This window comes from Vicugna pacos, chromosome 1 (genome assembly GCF_048564905.1).
Source record: "Vicugna pacos chromosome 1, VicPac4, whole genome shotgun sequence".
Lineage (NCBI taxonomy): Eukaryota > Metazoa > Chordata > Mammalia > Artiodactyla > Camelidae > Vicugna > Vicugna pacos.
In genome coordinates, this window is record NC_132987.1 from 20411047 (window position 1) to 20427325 (window position 16279).

The 16279-nt window shown below is 43.9% G+C and overlaps 1 protein-coding gene, 2 long non-coding RNA genes and 1 pseudogene across 10 annotated transcripts in view; 2 read left to right on the plus strand and 2 right to left on the minus strand.

The window, feature by feature from the left end:
* The first annotated feature begins 7023 nt into the window (after positions 1-7023).
* LOC102546141 (large ribosomal subunit protein uL6-like) lies at positions 7024-7875 on the plus strand (annotated as a pseudogene).
* A 1646-nt stretch (positions 7876-9521) lies between these two features.
* On the minus strand, positions 9522-12539 carry LOC116280627 (uncharacterized). The gene is made up of 4 exons (XR_012071366.1): positions 12320-12539; positions 11492-11649; positions 11032-11130; positions 9522-9769 (listed from the first exon to the last, which is right to left on the minus strand). It is a non-coding gene; the product is annotated as an uncharacterized lncRNA (long non-coding RNA).
* Positions 12540-12729: 190 nt separating this feature from the next.
* Positions 12730-16279, plus strand: part of LOC102544655 (ribonuclease inhibitor) — a 46232-nt gene continuing 42682 nt past the window's right edge. For 2 of the 8 annotated variants that reach the window (XM_072958429.1, XM_072958423.1), the window contains exon 1: positions 15826-15996. The gene's annotated coding sequence lies outside the window, so the exon portion shown is untranslated. Of the gene's footprint in view, positions 12995-14153; positions 14211-15719; positions 15765-15825; positions 15997-16279 lie in introns of those variants that run through there. The other 6 variants (XM_072958443.1, XM_072958431.1, XM_072958447.1 and 3 more) reach the window with 6 other exon arrangements.
* On the minus strand, positions 14926-15731 carry LOC140695645 (uncharacterized). Its single transcript, XR_012071369.1, has 2 exons — positions 15588-15731; positions 14926-15209 (listed from the first exon to the last, which is right to left on the minus strand). It is a non-coding gene; the product is annotated as an uncharacterized lncRNA (long non-coding RNA).

Sequence of the window (16279 nt, forward strand, 5' to 3'; positions counted from 1 at the left end):
TATTCCAGAAACACTTCCAAACTCATTCTATGAGACCACCATCACCCTGATACCAAAACCAGATAAAGATATCACACACAAAAGATTACAGGCCAATATCACTGGTGAATATAGATGCAAAAGTCCTCAGCAAAATACTGGCAAATAGACTCCTACCATATATTAAAAGGATCATACACCATGATCAAGTGGGATTTATCCCAGGGATCAAGGACATTTCAATATCTGCAAATCAATCAATGTGTTACACCACATTAACAAACTGAAGAATAAAAACCATATGATCATCTCAATAGAAGCTTTTGATAAAACTCAACATCCATTCATGATAAAAACTCTCCAGAAAGTGAACAATAGAGGGAACATACCTCAACAGGATAAAAGCCATAAATGACAAACCTACAGCTAATATCATACTCAATGATGAAAAACTGAAAGCATTTCCTCTAAGATCAGGAACAAGACAAGGATGCCCATTCACGCCACTTTTATTAAACATAGTTTTGGGAGTCCTAGCCACAGAGGAGAAAAAGAAATAAAAGGAATCCAAATTGGAAAAGAAGTAAAACTGTCACTGTTTGCAGATGACATGATACTATACACAGAAAATCCTAAAGATGCTACCAGAGAACTGCTAGAGCTCATCGATGAATTCACTAAAGCTGCAGGATACAAAATTAATATGCAGAAAGCTGTTGCATTTTTAGCATACACTAAAAACAAAATATCAGAAAAAGAAATTAAGGGAACAATCCCATTTACCACTGCACCAAAAAGAATAAAATACCTAGGAATAAACCTACCTAAGGAGGCAAAGGACCTGTACTCCGAAAACTATAATTCACTGATGAAAGTAATGGAAGACAACAAACAGATGGAAAGGTATACCCTGTTCTTGGACTGGAAGAATCAATATTATTAAAATGGCCATACTACCAAGGATTCAATGCAATCAGATTCAATGCAATCCCTATCAAATTACCAATGACATTTTTCACAGAACTGGAACAAAAAATGTTAAAATTTGTATGGAAACACAAAAGACCCCAAATAGCCAAAACAATCTTGAGAAAGAACGGACCTGAAGGAATCATGCTCCCTGACTTCAGACTATACTACAAAGCTACAGTAATCAAAACAGCATGGCACTGGCACAAAAACAGACACATAGATCAATGGAACAGGATAGAAAGTCCAGAAATAAATCCACCCACTTATGGTCAATAAACCTACAACAAAGGAGGCAAGAATATATATAGTGGAGAAAAGAGAGTCTCTTCAATAAGTAGTGCTGGGAAAACTGAACAGCTTCATGTAAAACAATGACATTACAGCATTCTCTAACACCATTTATAAAAATAAACTCAAAATGAATTAAAGACCTAAATGTAAGGCTTGTTACTATAAAACTCCTAAAGGAAAAACATAGGGAGAACACTATTTGATATAAATTGCAGTAATATTTTTCTCAAACCAGCTGCTACAGGAATGGAAATAAAACCAAAAATAAATAAATGGGATCTAATTAAACATAAAAGCTTTTGAACAGCAAAGGAAACCATAAACAAAACAAAAAGACAACCTATATGGTGAGAGAAAATATTTGTAAATGACAGGACCAACAAGGGACTAATTTCTAAAATACATAAGTAGCTCATACAGCTTAATATCAAAACAATAAGCAACCCAATCAAAAAATAGGCATAAGATCTAAATAGACATTTCTCCAAAGAAGGCATCCAGGTGGTCGACACAAGAAAAGATACTCAGTATTGCTAATTATTAGAGAAATGCAAATCAAAACTACAATGAGGTATCACCTCACAACAGTCTGAATGGCCATCATTAAAAAGTCTACAAATAATAAATGCTGGAGAGGCTGTAGAGAAAAAGGAACCCTCCCTCACTGCTCGTGGGAATGTAAATTGGTGCAGCCACTATGGAGGACAGTATGAAGGTCCTTAAAAAACTGAAAATAGACTTACCCTATGATCCAGCAATCCTACCCTTGGAGAAGAATATAATTTGAAAAGACACATGCACCCCAGTGTTCACAGCAGCACTATTTACAATAGCCAAGACACAGAAACAGCCTAAATGTCCATCAACAGATGACTGGATAAAGAAGTTGTGGTATATATGTGTGTGTGTATACACACACACACACACACACACACACACACACACAATGGAATATCACTCAGCCATAACAAAGAATAAAATAATGCTATTTGCAGCAACATGGATGGACCTAGAGATTATCATACTAAGTGAAGTCAGTCAGACAGAGAAAAACATATATCATATATCACTTATACGTGGAACCTAAAAAAGTACAAATTTTATCTACAAACCAAAAATAAACTCATGGACATAGAAAATAAACTATGGTTACCAAAGGTGAAAGAGTAGGAGAGGATAAATTAGGAGTTTGGGATTAACAGATACACATTACTGTATATAAAATAGATAAACAACAAGGGCCTACTGTACTGCACAGGGAACTGTATTCAATTTCTTATAATAACATATAACGGAAAAGAAACTGAAAGTATATATATGTATGTTTATATATAACTGAATTGCTTTGCTATACACCTGAAACTAACATTGTAAATCAACTACACGTCAATAAAAAATAAAATTTAATTTAAAAAAATAGCCCAAATTTTCCTGAATGTGGGGGAGTAGGGGATGGGGCGGGAACTGCCATGTCAGGAAATACAACTTACCATACAGCTCTAGTAATTTAAATGGTGTGTTATTGGCCCAAGGACAGAAAAATATACCAAAGGACCAGAAACAAAAGCCCCTAAGCATGAGTGACACATGACAGGGGACCGTCAGGTCAGCCAGGAAAGGACTAACTTTCCAGTAAATGGTGCTGGGAACAATTAGGGGTCCTTGTCCACATTACTGTTATCCAAACACTTCATTTATTGCTTTTCTCGATAAAGTGTTAAATGTGAAAAATAAAACTTAAATGCTCTCAGCAGAAAATACAGAGTATCTCTAAGACCACGGAGCAAAGAAAAAATAAATTAAAATTTTTTTTAAAGACCACGGGGGAAAGGATTTTTAAACACGACACCAAAATGTCATATAAAAAAGGAAATAATTGACAAATTAAACCACACTAAAATCAGGGAGCTGAGTTCACATGAAAAAGCCATAAAAAAATGAAAAGGCAAACCATAGGCTAGTAGAGTATGCTCTCAATACATATAACTGACAAAGGATATGTATCCAAATATATAATGAACCCCCCAAACCAAAAAGAAAAAGAAAACAACCCTTTTGCAAAATATAATAGGGACAAGAACAGATTTTTACTAAAACAGGAAACCCAAATGACCAACAAACACATTTAACCATGCCTCAGCATGCTTTATGAGTCTCAACCCATTAGGAAGTGTGGAAATGCAAATTAAAGTTACAATGAAATACTGTTTCCACTCACTCGATTGGCAAAATTTAAAATCCCCAACCCAACAATTTGGGGCCAACTGGCATTCTTTTACAAGATTTATACATATATTATAAATCTATAACAAAAAATAAGGGAATAATAAATACCAGAGGACAGAACAACCTCAGGAGTGTGGGATGAAGGGAGGGCGCACGTGGGAAGGCGTCCCCATCTCGGTACTTAAAGGAAGGTTGGCTTCACAGATTTTTTTTCATCATCATCACCATTATTATTATCATTTCCTTACATATGTTTTACATATATATTCTCCTGTAGACACATACATACATGTCCTATTGTATACAGAAAATATTCCATAATTTTTAAACCAGGCCATGAAAATCAAATAAAGATACTATTCTAGAAGGAGGGTATAGCTCAGTGATAGAGTGCCTGTCTAGCGAGAATAAGGTCCTAGGTTCAATCCCCAGTACCTCCACGAAAAAATGAATAAACAAACCAACCAACCTAGTTACCTCCTCTACCCCCATCCCTCCCCAAAAAGATATATCTGACTCTGGAAGACTTGACATATAGTCAAGAAAACAGAAAATCAAATCATCCCAGTACAGTATGGGTGGCTATTAATGTGCCATGAGAACCAAGAAGAGAGGTATTAATTTTGCCTGAGAGATTTGGGGAGGCCCTACGGAAGGAAAGAAGGAAACTTTGAGTTGAGTCTTGAAGAGTGATGAGGAATTTTCCAGAGAGAGAGAAACCTCCACATCATTGAGACTCGATTTCCAAAGTGGGGTGTGGGGCGTGGCATGAGAGACCACGGAAGGACCAGGGCAAGAACACAGATGCTCTCACAGGTGTCTGCACACCACACTTCCAATTTTGCTGTGAGGATGAAGGCAAAACATTTGTTGCTGTTTGTCTCATGGTTGCTTTTCAAGCCACCCCACAAGCCTGGCACCTATAAACAGAAAACTGAATCTCTGATATCAATGAGATTGTGGTACCAGTGTGAAATGGTCAAGCACCCATGACCAGGGTGGGTCCATTGCCCTCAAGGTGATATTACCCCAGCCCGGCAGACAGCAGGTCTAACTGTGTGCCCTTCATACAAAGCAAACAGTGAGCCTGTGACGGCATTTGCAAGCCCAAGAAAAATGTTGTGGTTATTCTAAGTAAACATGAGCATGGCTTTGAGAAGAAAATACACTGTGAATTTTGAGATCTGTCTAAATTTTAGATACTCCTTATCTAACCAGATTACAGTGCCAAAGAAAGGCAGCAATTTTTTCTTTCCCATCAAAGCTATAGTCAGATCTATTAATTAGCTAACTAAGGTGACTAAATTGGCAGCATCCAGCTTTTCGTCCACACCCACTTCTGTTGGCTAATAGAAAAACTAAAAGAGGGAGGGGGAACAGTGTATTTCTAGAAGACAAGTAGCGTGAGGAAAGTAACAGGCCAGTAGGGTTTGCCACCTGCACAACCAATCAGTACATATTGAACCAGCAGACAATCGGGAGGGAGAACCTGAGCCAAAGACCCACAAGAATCCCTTTAATTTTGACAATTATCTACCATTATTGTTAGAAAATTGTATTACTATTATCCAAATACTCCAATAACTGCTTTTCTGTAATCAGTCTTTTTATACCCTGGGTTTGGTTGGAGGTGTTTGGTGTCTCATTACGAGTGACCTGGTAAAGCAGGCAGAAGCCATGGAAACTTAAACTCATGCTGTTTTAACTTCTAGCTGTTTCTGGTCTCTAGGCAGGAATCAGGCAGAGAGTCTCAGAAGAGACTTACTAATCTCTCAAAAGTGACAGTTGGGATCAGGGTGTCAGGAGCCCCTCAGCTAACCCTAGTCCCTGAAGAATGGGGTTACTGTATTGCTTTGGCTGTTTTTCATTAAGTAACCTAAGCTTTGAAGGATTTTTAACTGCTTTTGCTTCTGGTGGTGTTAATGCCTTTGTTAAACCCAAGGAGGAAGCAGCCACTGACAAAGTGGGCTTGGAGTCAGACAGACCTGGTTAGAAGCCAGCTTCTATGCCTTATTAGTTTTAGTCGTTTCTTCATCCAAATAAATGTACTGTAACTTTGTAGGCCCACAGTTTCCATTTCTTTATATTTATGAGTAACACTGCATCAAACATCTTGTGTGATGTGTGAAATTTTGGTTCCCTCTGGCAGACATAGTTGGCTGCTTACCCAAAAGCCATTCACCCTCCCTCCCTGCCAGCAATAGCCCGGAGTCACTCAGGCAGCCAAGTCCACCACGGCAACCTCACTCCCTCTGTTAATGATACATCTAGGGGGTGTGCACGTGGTCCCATTTTGAACAATGAAATAAACAGTGTTGCAGAGGCTTCCAGGAAGGCTTCCTTGCAGGAGATCCATTTTGCCCCTTCTCCCTTTTTTTCTGTTTGGCCACTGTCCCATGAGCACAGGACACTTTGAGCTACAACAACTGACAGCACCACCAGGGGAAACCACAAACTGTGGATGGCAGAGTGGGAGAAGAGGCCGGGCTCCTTCATTACGTCGTGGACACACTGAACCAATTCCAGGACTTCTTACCACCAGACTACTTGTTACGTGAGCAGTAATGTCTGATGGCTGCTGCCACATTCATTGAGTGTTCTGCTGCTGGCAGCTGAAAGCTTCTAACTTTTACAACTAAATCTAAGTGATTTCCTACAGTAGGATCCCAGGTGTGGAATTTCTAGGTCTAGATTATTGAGATACACAGACACACCTCGCGCCAGAAGAGTTCCAATCTGCACTCCCACCAGCATGAGTAAGAGTCTCACCACTGAGTCACTGAGTAATATCTTTCTTTAAAAATCACTGCTCATTTGGTAGGCAAAACTTACTTACTCAAAATCGGTGTTTGTTCAGCTCCACTCAGTGAGGACAGGCATGACCGGACTGGCCTGGGAGAGCCCCGAGGCCTCCCACCCAGGAAGCGGGGTGTGGCTGGTCTCAGGCTTTGAGGAGCAGTTTGTTACCCGCAAGGTTCAGACTGCCTGCGAGTGCCGAGCCCTCGAGCTGATGGGGCGGAAGAGCTGGTAAGGAGGAGCTTCTGATGCTTTTTATCATCTCCCTGGTTGAGAACTAATGTTACACGTGTGAGGGTCAGCAGTGGGCTCACCTGGGAGAGAGCAAGAACTCTTCCAGGTGAGGCCAGAAACACGAAGGCCAAGGAAAAGCTGGACAGCGTGTGGGGGAGGGAACCAGAGACCGTGGATGCGGGCCCAAGCCCCGCAGGTGAAGTTCGCACACCGTGGGTGTGTGCCTTCCCAGCCAGACCCATGCCTCTGCTCAGTGTGCTTCTCACCAGAGATCATCTTAAAGACACTATTTAGCCCTTGAGAGCTTTTCTCTATAAGGACCCAAAACACAAAAAATAGGTGAGACCAAAATGATCCAACATCTACTATTGTAAACTGTCTGCTCAAATTAAGTTGAGCCAATTTATTTTTTTAATGTGATTTTCTTTCACGAGCTTGACTTTTTAAAAAATTTTTTGTTTGTTTTTGGTATATTTCTTAATTTTAGGGGGAATTATTTAGGTTTATTTATTCATTCATTTATTTATTTTTAATGGAGGTACTGGACCTCATGCATGCTAAGCACGCAGTAGTAGAGCCAATTTAAATATAAGAGTTAAGTTTCCGTACATGAAACTCAGAAATCTGTGCTTTCCATATCAGTCAGGGTTCAGTTAGAAAGAGAAGGCACTCCAGGTGTTTCACATAGAGGGAATTCAACTCAGGGAACTTTTACAAAGGTGTTAGGAAGACTGGAAGAGCAAAAGGGAGGAGGAGCAAAAAGAAAGAAGCAGGGAGCTCTCTTTGCCACGTCTACTGTGACAATGAAGACCATTTGTAGTAATCAGAATGTCAGCCTTCCAGAAAATCTCGACATTGCTCTGAAGGGACGCACAGTTATTGTGACGGGCCCCAGAGGAATCCTGCAGAGGGATTTCCGTCACACTGATGTCAAATTCAGTCTCCTTAGAAAGAAGAGACTCCAGGATGACAAATGGTGGGAAATCAAAAGGAGCTGGCTACTGTCGTACTATCTGTGTCATGGACAGAGCACGATCACAGTGTTCTACAAGGTAAGGTCCTCCGTTACAAGATGAGGTCAGTGTATATTCCCCCACCAATGCTGTTATTCAGAAGAATAAGTCTCTTGTTGAAATCTGAAATTTCTTGGGTGAAAAATACACCCACCGGTTCAAATGAAGCCAGGCATTACTTAAATATCTCAAGCTGTAGGAAAAAAAAAAAAAGAGTTAATTCTTGAAGGAAATGACAGTGAAGTTGTCTCAAATTCAGCTGCTTTGATTCAGCAAGCCACAACAGTTAAGAACAAGGATATTAGAAAATTGGGCTGGTATCTACGTCTCTGGAAAAGGAACAGTTCAGCAGGCTGATGACTGAGATCTAAGAGCCGTGCAGCTACAGAAACAAGATGCTACATGATTCCTAGGACCTATAAGACCTATGTGATATTTTAAAGATGCAATAAAAAAAAACCTGTTTATTTGCAGGGAAGAAGGAAGGAAGGAAGGAAGTGAGGGAGGAAGGGAAGAGATAACCAAATATCAGAAGCTGCCAAAGTCACCCTGAGCTGGAGTCTGGAACGCTCCATCTGCTGCCACAGTTTTGGAACCACTGTCGCAGTTGTTTCCAAGTCCACCAAAGATACAGAACCACTGAAAAGCTTCTTCCTCTGACTGGACTGCTGGGACTTAGGAGTTACCCCACTTCTACTCCCACAACAGCAACTATCAGGGCCTGCCAACAACAGCCACACCATCAGGCCCAAAGACGGACTCTTCTCTCTCCTTCCCACCTCTGGTCTCCCACCAGTGCTCCAACTAGCAGAACCCAACAGAGACCCAGCTGGCAGAACAGCCTAGGAGATGTAGGCTGCAGATGCTCAGCCCCAGTGGTTCACAGTGTACAAGGGCAGGTGTGGCACTGAGAAAAAAAAACAAGAAATAACTTGCACGTTATCATATCAAATCCTACAGATTTCTATATTAAGTTGGACTATACAGCTTATTTTTATATTTGAAATTGGGTGATTCTCATCTGAATCGAACTCCCTTCTGTAAGACTTTTTCATAAAAGATGACCATGAAAAACAAGTTGTATTTGGCCATTCTGCACAGAATATAGGCAGGTACTTGGCCATGAAGTGGGCCACCTTTCACCTAGAGAGATGACTGTACTGAGGACCCACGGCAATCAAAGCTAGCTCGTGAGAGGTATTGTTTCAAAGCATACTCTACTTTCCAACATATCTACTCTCAGGGAATCTCATGCTATAGGGAATATTTATTGTTTCTCCCTGACCTGCATCCTCCTCACCTTTCATCTGGCTCCTGCACCCCTACCTCCCTCTGGCCCAACGGCCCACTCCTTAAGGTTCTGGTGGGACTGCCAATGACAGGACCCACACCCAAAGGAAGGCCAAGCACATTTTTTGTCCCTGTTCTCAGTTGGGATGGTGCAAGGGGTGGGACCCAAAGAAAAACTTGAATATTCAACTTAATTTGAATTCATTTGAATAAGAAAAGAATTGTCAACTTCCACAATAAGCCTTCACTATTATAACTTTGCCCTGTTTATTAACAGCTACTAAAAGAAGTGTCTGATATTTTGCAGCAGATAGTGTAGTAATAATGAGATTCTACTTGAAGTTAAAGAAGTGAATTTCCATTCAGCCTGGCCCTTCTGGTCTACTGCTCTTGATCTGAGATCTTTAAGGTGGCAGATCTGTTAGGTTTCTGGGTATTTTCCCCCTCCCAATGCTTGACTATTACTCGGAGAATTTGGCCTTGAGAACAGAAAAGATGTGGAGACCACTTTTTATTATTATTATTTCTTTAATGGAGGTACCAGAGATTGAACCCATGACCTCATGCACCCCAGGCATACACTCTACCACTGAGCTATATCCTTCCCTGAGATACTTTTTTAAAAGCAGAGGCATTAAAGAGGGGGAGGAGCTGAAAGGAATTTCAAATGCTAGATGCATTAGTATTCTCCAGAGAAACAGAACCAACAGGATGTGTAGATAAATAGGTAGGTAGATATTGTAAGAATATGGCCCAATTCTTACACTGTCGAGCCCCAGTGAGTCCAAAATCTGCAATATCTGATGGAATAGGCTGCTAGGCTGGAGTTGCAGGGAAGAGTTGCAGTTGAATCCAAAAGCAGCCTGCTGGCAGAATTGCTTCTTTCTCAGAGGAGGTTAGTCTTTTTCTATTCAGACCTTCAACTGATTGGATGAGGTCCACCCATGTTATGGAGGGCAATCTGTTTACTGAAAAATCTATGGAGTTAGTGTTAATCTTATCCAAAAAACACCTTCAAAAAAACATCCAGAATCATGTTTGACCAAATATCAGAACACTGTGGCCCAACCAAATTAACACATAAAATCATGCAAGGGAAGCAGTGATAGCTCCAAGTTCCCACAGGGAATGGCTCCTCAGGGAGCTAAAACTTGGACAATGCTGGGAAGGAACATACAGTGGTGGTCCTCCCGGGTCACTTCTAGTGCTGATCAATTTCTAGTTTGGGGTACTCAGAAGGAGCCAGACTGTGACAGTCCAAAAGACTGGGCACAGAGAATTCCAGAGTCAAAGAGATTTTAGAATTCACAGGGCCATGCTCCTCAGACTTGAGAATCCATCAGCATCACCTAGATGGCTTATTAAAACAGGTGGCTAAATCCTGTTTCTGATTCAGTAGGTCTGGGACAAGGTCCAAGATTTTGCATTTCTAACAGTTTCCCAGGTGATACTGATGCTGTTGGTCTGGGAGCCACACTTTGAGAACCACTAACTTATGGCTTGTCATTCAAAGTGTGGTCCACACCAGCAGCCTCGGCCTTATGCAGGAGCTTCTTAGAAATGCAGGATCTCAAGTCCCACTCAAGACCTACTGCACCAGAATCTCATACTGACAAGATCACTATGCGATTTGTGTGCACATTAAAGTTTCAGAAACACTCATCAACCTTGCTCATTTTGCAGATGAGGAAAATTATAGTGGGTGAACACTTTGCTTGGGGAAGGAGAGAGCTGATTCCTGACTCCCGGTCTCAGTGTTCTTCCGTACACCAGTGCCTTTCCACTCTGGTTGCATGGTAGAATCACGGACAACAAATACTGATGCCCAGGCCCCACCCCAGAGACTCCCATGCAATTGGTCTGTGACAGGTTCCCAGGCATGGGCAGTCATTTAGCTCTCCCAGCTGATTCTCATGTGTTGTCGGGGTTGAGAAGCACAGATATCACCCATATTGAGACTCAGTTTTATATCATCATCCTCTTCACCTCATTGAAAAACTATTTGAAGCTTGTCTGCAGATGTCCTACTCCATGAGTCTCTCGTTGGAAAACGTTCCTTGGCTCTTTTAGTTACAATCTTCATTGGGGATGTCTTTTCAGATCAGAACATGTTTCAGAAAGACCTGCAAACAGCTGCAAGGCCAGTGCTCATGGAATGCCCTACATCTAGTGCCGATGAACTTCAGACCTGCTCAACCCCAGGAAAACCTCCTATTCCCTCAAAGCATACCTCAAGAAGAAACTCCCTCCTTCCCTGCCTGATGCAAGGGTCTCACTGCTTCCTCAGTGAAGATTTTGCCTCTTTTTTTCCACATGGACCTGGTCAGGACTGAAAGATGATAAGAGAGAGCGAACAGGAGAGGGGAGCTTCCCAAGAACTCGGATGGGGGACGTGGGCCTGGGAAGGTGGTGGCGGCTATCTCAGGGTCCACGGTTCTTTTCTTACCCTTCCAGTCAGTGCTGGAAGAACAGACACACAGGCGTGGGGGAGAAGTTCTTCGAGGCCAAGGTCAAGCAAACTAGCCACAGTTGCAGCATCCCCCCCGCAGCCGAGATCCTGCGGTCTGCTGGGAGCTCCTTGCACTACTCCTAAGCCTCTGTTTGGGACCACTAGAGATGGGAAGGGCTTATAGCTCTAGTCTGGGGGGTTTCTGTTAAAGCCCACTGACCAAAGATTACCAGAGACTTACCTGCAGTTAGAGAAAAACGATGTTCCGTTTATTGGGCTTGCCGCTGCACAAGAGGATAGCCCCGGAGCCTCAGGAGACGGAACTGGGAGGAACTTCTCACAGGGTTCTCATAGGTGATTCTCAGGAGGATGAGGTGGGAGGCAGTCCTAGACTGGATGCTGCGAGGAAGAAGGGAGCATTTTGGTAACTGGACATGTAATATCATCTAGAAAGCGGGAGCCCTGGACTTGGTTGTAACTGGTGAAGGGGCAGCAGTCACTCAGACTCATCAGAAGAGGGCGTCGTCTGGTCACTTTTGTGTTTGGGGAATGGCCTTGCTCCGTCTCTCCTTGGAGGGTGGAGGCTCACCTGAACATTGCTTATGTGCGTGTGGGGAAACCAGCGGCCTGGCTGCCGGCAGGGCCAGCTTTCATGTTTTCAGTTCAAAACCCCTTGTTCTTCTTGAGAACCCAAAGAGATTAATGTCATCATTTCTGGCCTCTATAATCCTGTTCTCTTCACAGCTGTTACTATGTCCTTTCAGAGACAGGTCAACAATAAAAATTCTAAATAAAATGATCCCAATCAAAACTGTGAAACGTGCGTATGGTTTCCTTTTCTAATTTTGTGATTGAATGTCTGTACATTTTCTGAAGATGTGTCAGCCATTCTGCTGTGGGTAAGAGAAATCTGAATAGCTTTGCCTTAAATAAACCGGGTGTTCCTTTCCTTATGTAAAGAGAACCCAGAGGAGGGCAGCCCTGGGGATTCAGCGGCTTCGTGACGCTATCAGGGACCTGACTCTTTCCATTCATCTTTTCACCTGTAGCACAGCTTAATCCAACATACACTTATTATTTCACACAATTTTTGAGAATCAGGATTCTGGAAGCAGCTTAGCTGGGTGATTCTGGCTCAAGGTTTCTCATGAGGCTGCAGGAGTCCAAGGCTTCAGTGGATTTGAAGGTCCCCACTTCCAAGTTGTGTCACTCGCACAGCCCTTGGCTGGAGGCCTGGGTTCCTCACCACGTGGGCCTTTCCCAGGGCTGCTTGTGCATCCTCACCACATGGTGGCTGGCTTCTCCCAGAGCCAGTGATCCAAGGTGAGCAAGGAGGATGTCATGATGCCCTTTGTGACCCAGTCACACACCATCACTTCCACCATATTTTATTCGTTACAAGTGAGTCACTCAAGGAACGAGTGATTAGGTTTTGCCTTGTGAAGGAAGGAGTAGATATATTTGTGGAGACATTTAAGAACCACCGCCTCAAGGGTGGACCACCCCTGAGTTATTCTGCCCCTTCTGACCTCAGACCCTCCTCTGTATCTCCTCCCTCCTCTGCTCACTTTCCTTCTTTCCTCTCCTCCTTTTTCTTCTCTGTAATGATTTCTCCTGGGTTGCCTTCTCTCTGGCATATGATCCAGTAGCAGAACAGCTTCCCTCCCCAAAAGCCAAATTCACCTCAAAGCCCTTCTGAGATTCTGGTGGCTGCAGTCAGCAGGGAGCAAGGCACGCAGGTGGGGTGAGCTGATACCAATATTCATTCTGAGGGTCTGATTTTTTTTTTTACTATGTAACTTATTTTTTATTGGAAGTATCTTGCATTCAAGACAGATGCTTTCTGGGTTTTGCCACATATTTTAACGTTAAAGGTTAAATTACTTTTTACATGCAAGTAGTGTGAATAGTTTTCCCCACATGGCGTCACTGATTATAAAAAGATGACACACTACATGGATTAAGTATAGAATCAAAAAGATCATGGAAATAAACACCTCACTCCTATGCATAAATCGAAAACCAAAACAACACTGCACTGCAAAATACAGATAATAAAGTTCAACAAAGTTCTGACTTTTCCCAAAACTACTTTGCTAGGGTTTTTCTTAAAATATGAAATATCAAATTCTTCCCCTGCATTTGTTGTTGCCATTGTTTTGTCTCCCCAGCTTTGCAGGAGCTCAAAACACATGCTTAGCCTCCCCGGTAATTCAGCCCTGGTGAGTCACACCTAAAGTCACACAAAGTGAAATGAGCTCCAGGCTGCCCAACTTACAAAGCTGCTGTGACTCAGGTTGCTAGTTAACGCTCAGTATCTGTCTTTCCCTTCTTCTGTAAGTAACAGAAGTTCCCATTTTTAGCTGGTCTCATGTCTGCTTGGAATAAATACCGTATTTCCCAGCCTCCTTTGTTGCTAGGTATGATCATATCTGTAGGTCTGGCCAATGGAATGTAAGCAAGAGTGTCATACACGATTTCTGGGAAATGTCCTTAAAGGGAGAGAATGTGCCCTTCTTTGTCCAGTTCTCCTTCTTCCCTTCTATCCGAAATGGGAACAAAATGGCTGGAGCTCAGCAACCATTTTGGGCCATGAGGTCAAAGTCTCATACTGAGGATGGCAGAGTAATAAAATAGAAGGAACCTGGATTCCTCATGACCTTGGGTCTTCTGTGGCAGCTCTAGACTGCTTACCCCTGAATTTCATTAACATGAAAGGAAAATGAACTTCTATATTGTTCCAACCAGCGTTAATGGGTTGCTGACATTCGCAGCTGAACCTAATCCTAGCATTACATTTCCTTTATGAAGGAAAGTCCACTGTGCACAGGGACTCCTCATCTTGTCTCTGATGATCTATTTAGTTTCTGACCCTGGTTCTGTCCCTATCCTCTTGGGCTCTGGCCTTCCTCATCATCCTCTGCTCCCCAAGCATCTGTTTGAGTCCTAGTCCGTGACCTGTAAGTACACTTCCTCATTTTACTCCAGACTTCTCCTCCCTCACTCAGCCTCTGGTTATGTCTTAGGAAGTGGGACTAGGGCCCAACAGGGGAAGAGAAGAGGCTGCACAAAGCAGAAATAACCCAGGGGTGCTGACTCATTGGAAAGTCATGTCTGTTCAAAGAGAGGATTCCTCCTTGCCCTCCTTGACCTCCCCTGCCACTTTGATCACTTTGTGCCAAATTAGATCCATGTGGGTTTAAAATATACACTGAAAAAACTACAGCCAGTGTGGAGAAGTTATAGGACTATTTTCAATTTGCAGTTTCCTGTGAATCCATTTAATCCAATTTATTTATTCATTCTTTCATTAAACATTTATTAAGAACCTATTCTATATTGACAGAGAGAAAGGGAGGGAATTTATTATCTGACAGTCCTAGAGGTCAGAAGTCCCACATGGGAGCCACTGGACTAAAATCAAGGTGTCAGCAGGGTTCCTTTATGCAGATTCGAGAGAATCCATTTCCACACCTTTCCAGCTTCTAGAGGGTCATGTCCCCTTCCTCCATCCTGGGAGCCAGCAACAGCTGGTTGAGTTCTCCTTGCATCTCTCTGACCTTCCTCCTCATCACACCTCTCTCTGTCACAGCGGGGAAGTTTCCGGACTTTATGTTTTCAGACTCAGGCGATCAGATTGGCCCCACCCAGATAATCAAGAATAACAACCCTGTCTCAAGGTCTGCAACTTTAATCACACCTGCAAAGTCACTTTTGCAATGTAAGGTACCATATTCACAGGTTCCATGGATTGGGGCATGAATATCTTTGGGAGCCCCCAATCCTTAAATTTTCAAGCCCCAAAGCCACTGCCCACAGCAAGATTTCTTAAAATCTCTTTTTCTCCCCCATCCACGTCTTCCGAAAGCGCCAAAGACTTTTGCATCTCTTTCCTCCGTATTCCCCAGAAGAACTTCCTGGCCCAGCCTCTGAGCTGCCTCCTTTATCCTGGCGCCCTCCTGTGATTGGGGAGGGAAAAAAATCGCAAAGAAAAGAAAAGAAAAAATAAATCTCTGGAGTGGACAGGAGAGTCCTCTCACACTGGTTTCTGCTTGTTGCTGTGGGATGTAACCACCATGTATAACTCGGTTTCTCTGGGAAACCGTGATAGGGGCTCGGGTGCGGTCCACAGCTGACCTCGCGCAGGCGAGTAACAGACATTTATCCATCCTTCCGAAACTTCTGCCCCTTGCCCGGTAATGCCCCACTGATGACCAAGGATACGGGTCCCCAGCTTCTGTCCCTTTTAGACCTCATCCCTCGCAGTGCCATTGGCGCCCTGACCCGCAGCGAGGACACCTGGAGTTTTCCAGGTCCAAGGCCGAGTCCCTGCGAACCTTGGAACATGATCCTTCCTGCCGCCATCCCCACCCCTCCTCCTCCAGCCCCCGACTCTTCTCCCTCCGGCTCCACCTCCGCCCTTCGCTGCGACCGCCCCTGGCAGCCGTCTCCATAGCGCGCACCCGACGCGGGAAGCTGGCCCGGCGAGGGACGCGCGGAGATAGGGCGCCGGAGTGAGTGCGGGGCGCAGGCCTGGGGCGGGGGGCGGGAGGGGTGAGGGGAGACGCGGCTCCGGCACCGCGAACGGTGAGGCCCCTGGTTAGATACTCCAGACAGGCTGGGACCTGGGCTCCATAAAGATTGTGTTCGCTTCTCCTCCACCCCAGCGACACAGCCCCTCTCGAGTCGGACATCCCCAGGGCAGGGGTGCCCGGAGCCCCGGGTACGGATTTCCGGCCTCAGTAGGTAATAAGGATTCTTTCCCAAATCTGTAGAAATTGTTGCCTTAGAAGAGGGAGCAGAAAGCAGCCCCGCTTTGCCGTCCCTCTCCCTGTCCCCTGGGAGCCCACAGCTGTTGGAGCTGGGGGGGGCAGGGAACTTCTTCTTCTCCTCCTCCTCCCCCTTCCCTCCCCCCTCCCCTCCTCCCCCTCCTCCACTGCAGGGCCCTCTGGCCCTGCTGTCACCCCCTCAGACCCACTCCCACGACCACATTTCCAGGAGAGTCAAGCCAGAGGAGCTGAGAAAACCT